Genomic DNA, 13,129 nt, shown 5'->3' on the forward strand with positions numbered 1-13,129 from the left:
TATCCTTTATGTGAGCATCATTGAAATCATCATGCCTAGCTAGGGGCGTTAAACGATAGCGCTTGTTGGGAGGCAACCCAATTTTATTTTCGTTCCTTGCTTTTTGTTCCAGTTTAGTAATAAATAATTCATCTATCCTGTGTTTAGATGTCATTTTATGCTTTTAATTGGTGTTTGTGCCAAGTAGAACCTTTGGGAAGACTTGGGAAAAGTCTTTGCGATCATGCTGTAAAAAACAGAAACTTTAGCGCTCACGAGAATTGCTGCCATTTTTATTGGAGAGTGCTATTTAGTTAATTCTTTGTTAAGATGATTAATAGACAAATTACTCAGATCCACCAATTTATTTTAGAATTTTATGAGTTCCAGAAGTATACGTTTGATACATATTACTACAGACTGTTCTGTTTTTGATAGATTTCGCTTTCTATGAGTTGTTTGCTTACTTTGATGAATCTATGAGTTGTATCGGAGGGTATGAACCATAGAGAAGTTGGAATACAGTAGATATTACACCAATATGAATTTAGAATGAGTTCACAGCAGTATCTAAGTGGTGATTTATTTTCTTATACTAACGAAGCTTACGAGTTTTCTGTTAAGTTTTGTGTTGTGAAGTTTTCAAGTTTTGGGTAAAGATTCGATGGACTATGGAATAAGGAGTGGCAAGAGCCTAAGGTTGGGGATGCCCAAGGCACCCCAAGGTAATATTCAAGGACAACCAAAAGCCTAAGCTTGGGGATGCCCCGGAAGGCATCCCCTCTTTCCTCTTCGTTCTTCGGTAACTTTACTTAGAGCTATATTTTTATTCGCCACATGATATGTGTTTTTCTTGGAGCGTCATTTTATTTTATTTTGTTTTTCTTGTTGTTTGAATAAAATACCAAGATCTGAAATTATTAAATGTTAGAGAGTCTTCATATAGTTGCATAATTGTTCAAGTACTCATTGATCTTCACTTATATCTTTCGGAGTAGTTTGTCATTTGTTCTAGGGCTTCACTTATATCTTTTTAGAGAACGGTGGTGGTTTTATTTTGTAGAAATAGATAAACTCTCATTCTTCACTTATATTATTTTGAGAGTGTTTAGAACAGCATGGTAATTTTCTTTGGTTATGAAATTAGTCCTAACTAGTCGTCAACCCGTGCATTCGCACGGGCTAGTTTAGTACCCTACAATGGGATGATGTTTTGAGACTAAATTTCATTTACCGGGAGTAAGAAAATTGAGAATTCCCAAATTTCTATTGGAACAGTTACATCTTGTCCAATGACAATATATGTTTAATATTCAAATATTATTTTTGTCAAAATTTAATACTTAAAAATATAATATGGAATGACGCATAAACTCAAATGTTCTATATCTACATAAAATAATTGAATTATTTAATCACCTCTAATCTTGGTATATATTGCCTTCAACACATTGAAAATAAAACCACTAATGGTTCATTCACTTGACATCTCCTCCGAACAGTCTCTACAGTAATTAAGGAGTTTACTTTAGATATTAGATGAAAGAGCCTCATAGTATGAACAACAAAAACAGTTAGACCTTTTTAAAGAGAAAAGGAATAGATGCACATATCACAGAACATTTTTTTATGACTATTTATCTTGTTCCAATTTTTTTCTCATAAAAAGACAAAATCCCAGTCTCCAACTGATATAATAAAATCATGCATAGAGGAAATAGTCATGTGGTTGAACAGCTGTACATGTTTCGACAATTGCACTTTTGTGCATCTCCTTTGCTTCCGTCATACCATAATGTCTTGATCTAGACATGTTCCCTTTAATTATATTAGTGGTATCCTAATAGTTAAATACAAATATATTAACATATATATAGACAAAAGTAAACTGTTTTCGTCTATATTTTGAATTCACATGAACTTTTGGCTTATGGTGTATGTACAAAAACCTTCCTTATATAATTTGGTATATAATGAAACAAAAAATATTATACATCCATATTTTATTTACCGAAGTACATATACAATTTTTACGTAAAATTGTATTTATCAAACCGAACAAACCGGCGCACATATCTCATTGTCCATTATCTGCCACCCTATATGTGTGTTCAACGAATTAACATGCATATTATTCCTAACGTGGTAGTTTTCCAATTACTCATTTTTTGATACTCGGCAATGGCTATTGTAGTGTTTGTCTAGTGCCTTTGCCGAGAATAGAACTCGGCACACAATGCCGAGTTGTTTCTAGGCTTTCCCAAGTATGCTGGAAACTCCACTAAATCGGTGTCTCCAGTAGAGACATGACATTAAAAAAACTTTCTCACGTACACGTTCCAAAAACAAATGCCAATTTCTGAAAAATAGGAAAGTATCTTCCATGATTGTAGATTACTCTCACGTACATGTTCAGTTTTGTTACTTGTATGTAAGATTGACCTTTATGACTTGGTACCCTGGAATTCGGTTGCGTCTAGTTCGGGTACCCGAGGTGTATTGGGTCTGACTGGCATGGGGTGTATTTTCTGTTAGGTTCCTGGGAAAATAATCTGATTATGCTGCAAATATCTGGAACAAAACATATTTAGCATATCTGTCTACTCTCTAAACCAATCATACATTCATCATATTTCGGACGTAGATTGACTTAGTTAGAGTGCATGGGCTGGTGTCACGTACAGTTGTTACTTATTAAAAATGCAAAATTCAGTACCCTAACAATTAGAAGAACAACTCCAGAGAATATAGACAACTCTAACCTCCAATGTATTAGGCAATGTAAACTTGGGAACCACGGTCACCTCATGAGATATATGATTCATGCATGGGCCTATTTTGCATGGTAGGGTTGCCATAGCTTTGTTCCAATTCAGTATCAGGCATTCAGAAAAGGTTAAGTAGAATCTCCGTGATCCGGTTGCTTGTTTGGATAAGGTAAAAAAATCTGCATACCTGCAAAGTCCATTACATGGAACAAGATCATTTTCTGTCTTGCAGATAATAACCTATGCCCAACAATGATCCTAGCCTAGGAACCAATTAACTGGTCGTCCTTCACATAAATTACTCAAAACAAAGAGAACATACCTGGTTAAAATTAGAATTTTGTTGAAAATAAAATCAATTGATATTATCCTTGGAACCTTAAAAAAAGAAGACGAATCAGTTTGTATTCTTATAAAACCCATCAAATCAGGCCCAAGATAGAACTTGAGAAACACAATGCGCATATAAGATAGATGTCAGGAGCATAGTCCATGTATAAGACATCACAAAAATGAACTGGATTGAAAGATAACTTTTTCTTTACTCGTACCATGGGCATTAGTGGTTCCTCGATGGACAAACGTCATGGGCTGGATTGAATAACTGTGGATTTAGAGGTCCTTACGATAAAGGGAGACACTGATATTATCAATAGAATTGGATTTTTTATTCTACGTATTAGAGATCGGGATCATGGGAGAGGATCCATGTAAGTTTGGTAGAAGAGAAGTGTCCGACTGTTACAAAACTCAGGACCAGCTGCACATATACATGCAGCGACACGGGCCAATGAATATCCTACCCAACTCAACCTAAACCTGCTCGTACAGAACTCTAAACCAACCTGGACATAGCCTGCTACTAACACAACTACAGGGCCAAACTGCAACACCTAGCTGGACATCACCTAGCACAATTATGACACAAGTCAACACATATACATAGGCAAGTACTAATATTAGCCGGACTATTACTAATCAGAAGAGGCAGGGGGGTTTCAACCTCCTTTTTGAAAAACAAATTAACAGAGAAATATAAACCTAGCTAACAACAAATCAAGATTATGCTAATATCAACCATGGTGTTGCATATAAAAAATATAATCAGGCCAACCTGAGTAAGAAATTAAGGCTGCGCAATAAACAACATTGGACAATTAAAGAATATACCTAATTCCAACATCCTTTATCATGCATGTACAGATCTTCTTTCTTCACAGTTGAGTTGGCATGAAAGCAATCACTGCAAGGTTGAACACCTGTATCAAACTTTATTTCACTTAGGACTGGAAGTTTCATCTGCCGTGGATATTTTTGTAGAATACTATATTGAATAACAATAGCAAGGTAGAGGTGGACTACTTTAAAGCATAAAAAAAATCACGGTTCAGAATATGTACGTATAGTGATCTGCAACACGCACGTCTGATGGCATGTCTTTAAGTAATCAATTGCATCATCTTGTAACAATTTACCCGGCGTCATGGTACTATATAATTAAACTATAACCTCAGAGACAACACAAAAGAGATCCCGAAGAAAGCAGGAAACCTAGAAACCAAACATTAGTCTGAACTTCGCCCAAACTTCAGGTTTTGCAACATGGATCATATCAAGCGAGCTAGGGTAGGAGAGCAATACGTAGCCATAACCAAATTCACCAGAAGGATCTTACTTTTTTTGAAGGCATGACAGAGCATGATATTGCCGGTCCTTCAGCCATGTGTACTGCTTGTGTTCTGGAATGATGGCACGCTGGTTCTAACTTGCTGAATTCTCTTCAGCACCTGCAAGAGAGAGAGAGAGAGAGGAGGATGGCAGCCGGAGGAAGAGGCCAAAGCATGTCCGCCATGATTTGCTGCTGGATCTAACACTCAAAGAGGTCATCAAATTTGAGAAATCAACAAACCTTTTTATAGATGAGAGATCAACATCAGGGATTCAACTTGCCCCGCATGATAAATTATCATATTTTCATATAAAGTAGATGGCATCAATGAGTTACCTCTAAAGACAGTCGTGCTTACGCGAGGAACCAATCTGAAACTTATAGTGTGACGACTGATGTTCTACCTCATTATCTTTATCTTCCTAATGGAATCTTATGTATGTAAGGGCATACCTTGTTGGCCTCCTGGTTGTGGAGGAGAAAGATAAATAGCAAGGTGGAGGTGCGCTCTCAAGGAGTCGATGATACGTCACGCCCATGAGATCAGAAGAAAGCGCCATGGAGGCATGGACGGGGGAAGACCTGAAGAAAGGAGAGGAGCGCTTGGCAACCTGGATTCGTTTCTTCAGATAATCTAGCAAGAGGTGGAGAGCAGGTGTGCGCATGCGACTATCTAATGGCAAGGGAATCTTTGTTTCACGGTAGATTAACAAAAAATTGTGTTCAATGGACTACAGATCGTATAGTAATTGGACTCCAATATTTTCTTGTTGGATTACATGTTGTATAGTAATTGGACTCTTGCTACGTGGGAGATAGAGGAGTTGTTTCATGTGTGTGAGAGAGAGAGAGATCCTTAGTTTTTTCAATTACATGTTGTATAGTAATTGGACTCATGCTACGTGGGAGATAGAGGGAATTGTTTCACGTGAGAGAGAGATCCTTAGTTTTTCTTTATAAGAGTCAATCTACACCGTAATAAATCGGTCCTCTTTTTTTCTAGCTGATGATTTTATGATTGAATCTACACCGTTTTTTTCAATTACATGTTGTATAGTAATTGGACTCATGCTACGTGGGAGATAGAGGGAATTGTTTCACGTGAGAGAGAGATCCTTAGTTTTTCTTTATAAGAGTCAATCTACACCGTAATAAATCGGTCCTCTTTTTTTCTAGCTGATGATTTTATGATTGAATCTACACCGTTTTTTTCAATTACATGTTGTATAGTAATTGGACTCATGCTACGTGGGAGATAGAGGGAATTGTTTCACGTGAGAGAGAGATCCTTAGTTTTTCTTTATAAGAGTCAATCTACACCGTAATAAATCGGTCCTCTTTTTTCCTAGCTGATGATTTTATGATTGAATCTACACCGTAATAATTCGGTCCCACCAGATGGACGGCTTGGAAAATCTAATTAACGTGGTAATTTCTTGGGAGTCTGTAATTAGTATAGGTATAGATAGATAGATAGATAGATAGATAGATAGATATAGATAGATAGATAGATAGATAGATATGACGGGGCATCCAAGAGGGATATAATAAAAACTTTCATATAAAGTGCATTGAATACTATGAGAAGTTTGATACTTGATGATTGTTTTGAGATATGGAGATAGTGATATCAAAGTTGTGCTAGTTGGGTAGTTGTGAATTTGAGGAATACTTGTGTTGAAGTTTGCAAGTCCCGTAGCATGCACGTATGGTAAACGCTGTGTAACAAATTTGAAACATGTGGTGTTATTTGATTGTCTTCCTTATGAGTGGCGGTCGGGGACGAGCGATGGTCTTTTCCTACCAATCTATCCCCCTAGGAGCATGCGTGTAATGCTTGGTTTTTGATTACTTGTAGATTTTTGCAATAAGTAGGTGAGTTCTTTATGACTAATGTTGAGTCCATGGATTATACACACTCTTACCCTTACATCATTGCTAGCCTCTTCAGTACCATGCATTGCCCTTTCTCACATTGAGAGTTGGTGCAAACTTCACCGGTGCATCCAAACCCCGTGATATGATACACTCTTTCACACATAAAACTCCTTATATCTTCCTCAAAACAGCCACCATACCTACCTATTATGGCATTTCCATAGCCATTCCGAGATATATTGCCATGCAACTTTCCACCGTTCTGTTTATTATGACACGCATCATCATTGTCATATTGCTTTTCATGATCATGTAGTTGACATCGTATTTGTGGCAAAGCCACCATGCATAATTTATCATACATGTCACTCTTGATTCATTGCCCATCCCGGTACACCACCGGAGGCATTCATATAGAGTCATACTTTGTTCTAGTATCGAGTTGTAATCTTTAAGTTGTAAATAAATAGAAGTGTGATGATCATCATTAATAGAGCATTGTCCCAAAAAAGGCAAAAAAGGGGTCAAAAAAAGAAGAAAGGCCACAAAAAAAGGACAAATAAAAAAATAAAAAATAAAAGGGACAATGCTACTATCCTTTTTTCCACACTTGTGCTTCAAATTAGCACCATGATCTTCATGATAGAGAGTCTCTTGTTGTGTCACTTTCATATACTAGTGGGAAATTTTCATTATAGAACTTGGCTTGTATATTCCAACAATGGGCCTCCTCAAGTGCCCTAGGTCTTCGTGAGCAAGCAAGTTGGATGCACACCCATTTAGTTTCTTTTGTTGAGCTTTCATACATTTATAGCTCTAGTGCATCCGATGCATGACAATCCCTACTCCTTGCATTGACATCAATTGATGGGCATCTCCCTATCCCATTGATTAGCCGCATCGATGTGAGACTTTCTCCTTTTTGTTTTCTCCACATAACCCCCTCATTATATTCTATTCCACCCATAGTGCTATATCCATGGCTCACGCTCATGTATTGCATGAAAGTTGAAAAAAGTTTGACATTACTAAAGTATGAAACAATTGTTTGGCTTGTCATCGGGGTTGTGCACGATGAGAGCATTCTTGTGTGATGAAAATGGAGCATGACCAAACTATATGATTTTGTAGGGATGAACTTTCTTTGGCCATGTTATTTTGAGAAGACATGATTGCTTAGTTAGTATGCTTGATGTATTATTATTTTTATGTCAATATTAAACTTTTGTCTTGAATCTTATGGATCTGAACATTCATGCCAAAATGAAGAGAATTACTTAGAGAAATATGTAAGGTAGCATTCCACATGAAAAATTCTGTTTTTATCATTTACCTACTCGAGGACGAGCAGGAATTACGCTTGGGGATGCTGATACGTCTCCAACGTATCTATAATTTTTTATTGTTCCATGCTATTATATTATCAACCTTGGATGTTTTATATGCATTTATATGATATTTTATATGATTTTTGGGACTAACCTATTAACCGAGAGCCCAGTGCCAGTTTCTGTTTTTTTCCTTGTTTTAGAGTATCGCAGAAAAGGAAAATCAAACGGAGTCCAATTGACCTGAAACTTCATGGAACTTATTTTTGGACCAGAAGAAGCCCACGGAGTATCAGAGTTGGACCAGGAGAGTCCCGGGCTGCCCACGAGGGTGGGGGGCGTGCCCACCCCCTTGGGCGCGCCCCCTGCCTCATGGACAGCCCGGAGGTCCACCGACGTACTTCTTCCTCCCATATATACCCATATGCCCTAGAAACTTCGGGGAGCACAATAGATCGGGAGTTCTGCCGCCAGAAGCCTCAGTAGCCACCAAAAACCAATCTAGACCCATTCCGGCACCCTGCCGGAGGGGGGAATCCCTCTCCGGTGGCCATCTTCATCCTCCCGGTGCTCTCCATGACGAGGAGGGAGTAGTTCTCCCTCGGGGCTGAGGGTATGTACCAGTAGCTATGTGTTTGATATCTCTCTCTCTCTCTCTTGTGTTCTTGAGGTGGTACGATCTTAATGTATCACGAGCTTTGCTATTATAGTTGGATCTTATGATGTTTCTCACCCTCTACTCTCTTGTAATGGATTGAGTTTTCCCATTGAAGTTATCTCATCAGATTGAGTCTTAAGGATTTGAGAACACTTGATGTATGTCTTGCGTGGGATACCCGTGGTGACAATGGGGTATTCTATTGATCCGCTTGATGTATGTTTTGGTGATCAACTTGCGGGTTCCATGACCTTGGGAATCTATGCATAGGGGTTGGCACACGTTTTCGTCTTGACTCTCCAGTAGAAGCTTTGGGGCACTCTTTGAGGTCCTATGTGTTGGTTGAATAGATGAATCTGAGATTGTGTGATGCATATCGTATAATCATACCCACGGATACTTGAGGTGACATTGGAGTATCTAGGTGACATTAGGGTTTTGGTTGATTTGTGTCTTAAGGTGTTATTCTAGTACGAAATCTAGGGCTGTTTGTGAAACTTATGGGAATAGCCCAACGGATTGATTGGAAAGAATAACTTTGAGGTGGTTTCGTACCCTACCATAATCTCTTCGTTTGTTCTCCGCTATTAGTGACTTTGGAGTGACTCTTTGTTGCATGTTGAGGGATAGTTATATGATCCAATTATGTTATTATTGTTGAGAGGACTTACACTAGTGAAAGTATGAACCCTAGGCCTTGATTCAACGCATTGCAATACTGTTTGTGCTCACTTTTATCATTAGTTACCTTGCTGTTTTTATATTTTCAGATTACAAAAACCTTTATCTACCATCCATATACCACTTGTATCACCATCTCTTCGCCGAACTAGTGCACCTATACAATTTACCATTGTATTGGGTGTGTTGGGGACACAAGAGACTCTTTGTTATTTGGTTGCAGGGTTGCTTGAGAGAGACCATCTTCATCCTACACCTCCTACGGATTTATAAACCTTAGATCAACCACTTGAGGGAAATTTTCTACTGTCCTACAAACCTCTGCACTTGGAGGCCAAACAACGACTACAAGAAGAAGGTTGTGTAGTAGACATCAGCAGGTTTGCCCGAGGATGATGTCAAGAAGAAGGTCTTCCCTTTGTCTTTGAAGGGAAAGGCATTGACATGGAATAGGCTATGTGATGTATTGGAGCTTGGAACTACAACCGATTGAAATTGGAGTTTCATCAGAAGTTTTATCCTATGCATCTGGTTCATCATGATCGGATTTATATATATAATTTCTGGCATCGTGAAGGAGAAAGTATCACTCAAGCTTGGGTGATGCTTAAGTCAATGTTATATTCCTGCCCCAATCATGAGCTCTCAAGAGAAATTATTATTCAGAATTTTTATGCTCGGCTTTCTCGTAATGATCAATCCATGCTCGATACTTCTTGTACTGGTTCTTATATGAAGAATACTACTGAATTCAAATGGTATTTAATGGAAAGAATTAACCGCACTCTGAAGATTGGGAGCTCGACGAAGGTAAGGAGTCAGGTATAAACCATAAGTTTGATTGTGTTAAATCTTTTATGGATACCAATGCTTTTCATGAATTTGGCACTAAATATGGACTTGTCTCTGAGATAGTAGCTTCTTTCTGTGAATCATTTGCTACTCATGTTGATCTCCCCAAGGAGAAGTGGTTTAAATATCATCCTCCCATTGAAGTAAAAGTAGTAGAACCTATTAAAGCTGAAGAAGAAACTGTTACCTATAATGTTGATCCTGTTATTCCTACTGCTTACATTGAGAAACCACCTTTTCCTGTAAGGATAAAAGAATTTGCTAAAGCTTCAGCAGTGGTTCGTAAGAGTTATACTAGAACACCCACACCCTCTGGACAAATTAAAGTTGAACCTAGTATTGCTATGGTTAAAGATCTCTTGGTCCATAATATCGATGGGCATGTTATTTACTTCTATGGTGAACCCACTAGAATTGCCAAACCCGATGATAAAGATAAACATAGACCTATTGTTGCCATGCCTATTATTTCAGTTAAAATAGGAGATCATTGTTATCATGGCTTATGTGATTTAGGTGCTAGTGCAAGTGCAATTCCCTTCACTTTATATCAAGAAATTAGGAATGATATTGCACCTGCTGAAATAGAATATATTTATGTTACTATTAAGCTTGCCAATGGAGACACTATTTCACCAATTGGGATTGTTTGAGATGTTGAAGTCTTGTGTGGGAAAATACCCTACTGATTTTCTTGTTCTTGTTTCCCCACAAGATGATTTTTGTCCCATTATATTTGGTAGACCTTTCTTGAACACTGTCAATGCTAAGATAGATTGTAAGAAAGAAACTGTTAGTGTGAATTTCGAGGATGTGTCTCATGAGTTTAATTTCTCCAAATTTCACAAACAACCTCGTGATAAAGAATTGCCTAGTAAAGATGAAATTATCGGTCTTGCTTCTATTGCTATGCCTCCAACTGATCCTTTAGAACAAAATTTGCTAGACCATGAAAATGATATGTTCATGAATGAAAGAAATGAAGTAGTTGAAATATTCTTTAAGAAAATGCTTGTTTTAAAACACAATTTGCCTGTTGAGACTATTGGAGATCCTCTACCACCCAAGAGTGATCCTGCTTTTGATCCTAACAATTACCTAATACTTTAAAATATGCTTATCTTGATGAAAAGAAGATATATCTTGTTATTATTAGTGCTAACCTTTCAGAGCATGAAGAAAATATTATTGAAAACTCTGAAGAAGCACCGTGCTGCTATTGGATATACCCTTGATGATCTTAAGGGCATTAGTCCCACTCTATGTCAGCACAAAATTAATATGAAGCCTGATGCTAAACCAGTTGTTGATCATCAACGACAGTTAAATCCTACGATCAAAGAAGTGGTAAGAAATGAAATATTAGAGCTCCTGGAAGCAGGTATAATCTATCTTGTTGCTGATAGAATGGTACAACGAGGTGCTATACAAACGGTTTTTAACCCCTTTCCGCAATGGTGTTTTGAACCGTCGCCTAGTGAGTTACTGCGATAGGGGGGGTCCTTCCCACACGACTCAGAAACCGTTGGGATATGCCCCTCTGGCACACACGCTCGGCAAAATGAGGTCGTGGGTGACCGTCGAGCGATCAAATACGGTTATACGTATAGTTGTGCTAAAAATACAATTATACATGCCAAATCGTTTCCGGTCGTAAGTACATCCCACACAGTTAGTCCCCGCTAAACGTTTCCATTCGTATGTACATTCCACCCAGTCAATCCAAGGAATACGTTTCCGTTAGTATGTACATCCCACACAGTTAATCCAAGAAGTATGTTTCCCTTCGTATATACATAGTCACTCCAAGGAAAACGTTTCCGTTTCGCAGGTACATCACACACAATTTTCCCCATTAAATCGTTTGTGATAGCGTTGCCATTCCACACAATATTAACAATTTTATCGTTTGCGTTATCGAATGCATCACACATGGTGCGTAGAAGAAACTATGTGGCGAAGGCTGTCCATCACACACACTTTTTATGTGGTAAATGTTTGCGCAAGGTGTCTAACGCAAACAGTTTTCAAGAGGATGTCGTGTGTGATTGTTCATCGATCCAACACAGTTTATTCCTAGAAACTGTGTGTGTTTCCTGAGGTCATCGCCCATGGTGTTTTCTCAATAACCGTTTGCAATAGAAAAGCCCAATTAGCAGGCTAATTGGCCTATTATTAATAATCCATTTATTAATCTAATTGACATTTCATATTAAGCACACAATATATTTCATTTCCATATTAAGGAAGCATGATTTGATAATTGAAATACATCAGAGTACAACATCATATAGCTTCAGCAGTCAACTACCCCATTACACAACTGCACCAGCACCAAGTTTCACATGCAACATCTAGAACCTTTCGAAATTAGCATCATAGACGGTACATAGACAGATGCATCTCATATGGAAAACTGCTGAAGCGGAAGGTGAATATTTAGCCTTCATTGATGTTGAAGGTCTTTACAACTTTAGGCCAGTGCCTGTGGATGATTATCCGTCCATCCTTCGTCCTCTTCAGGAACACTTCAATATTGAACCATGGGTGTTGTATGAAAACCTTCCTCGCCTCCTGAACATAGAGGTGGTTTGAGAGGTAATCATCAGTGAACTGCTTTGGAAAGGCCTGAAAATAAGGATGTTCATAAATATCTTCTCTATATTGGAAATGGGACAAAGGAATAAAAAAGCAAGGTATAATAGTTAGTACCAACTTATAGTGAACCGATGTCTTCTTCATTGTGCAGACAAAGATCTTGTTGTTTTTTGTCGTTAATTTCTTTATCCTAACAATCTTTCTGAGTTTCTTGACTTGACCGATATTCATGGACAACTCATTTCCCCATATGCAAAAAGGGTCGAACAGTGGGTCAAAACCTCTGACAGTAGGACCTACATGTGCAAGACCAAATTGTTAAAAACCTAAAAATTTGAATGGTTCCTGCAATTGCACAATAATGTGCTATTAGATAAAGGACCATGCGTGTGCAAACCTCGATTGTAAACCTCAGTTCTTCCCATTGTTTCCCCGCAACACATATAAGGTAGTTAGTCATCAGGTTAAGTGAGGGTTCGCATGCTATGAGTAAAATATGTTGATGAAAATAAGCGCGATGCAAATTCATCAGATTAATTCAAGACAGATGGAAAACCTATTTATCCAAACCAAGCATGATTAATAACTAGGAAATATAGCAGTTGTATATGTTTCTCATGTATTAAGTGCAGCCAAATTCGATTTATTCCTCACATGCACAACAATACAAAATTCTACCCACGACAATTGGACATCACATTGCAGAATTGAACCAAGC

The sequence above is a fragment of the Triticum urartu genome, chromosome 7 (assembly GCF_003073215.2).
Source record: "Triticum urartu cultivar G1812 chromosome 7, Tu2.1, whole genome shotgun sequence".
Taxonomy (NCBI): domain Eukaryota; kingdom Viridiplantae; phylum Streptophyta; class Magnoliopsida; order Poales; family Poaceae; genus Triticum; species Triticum urartu.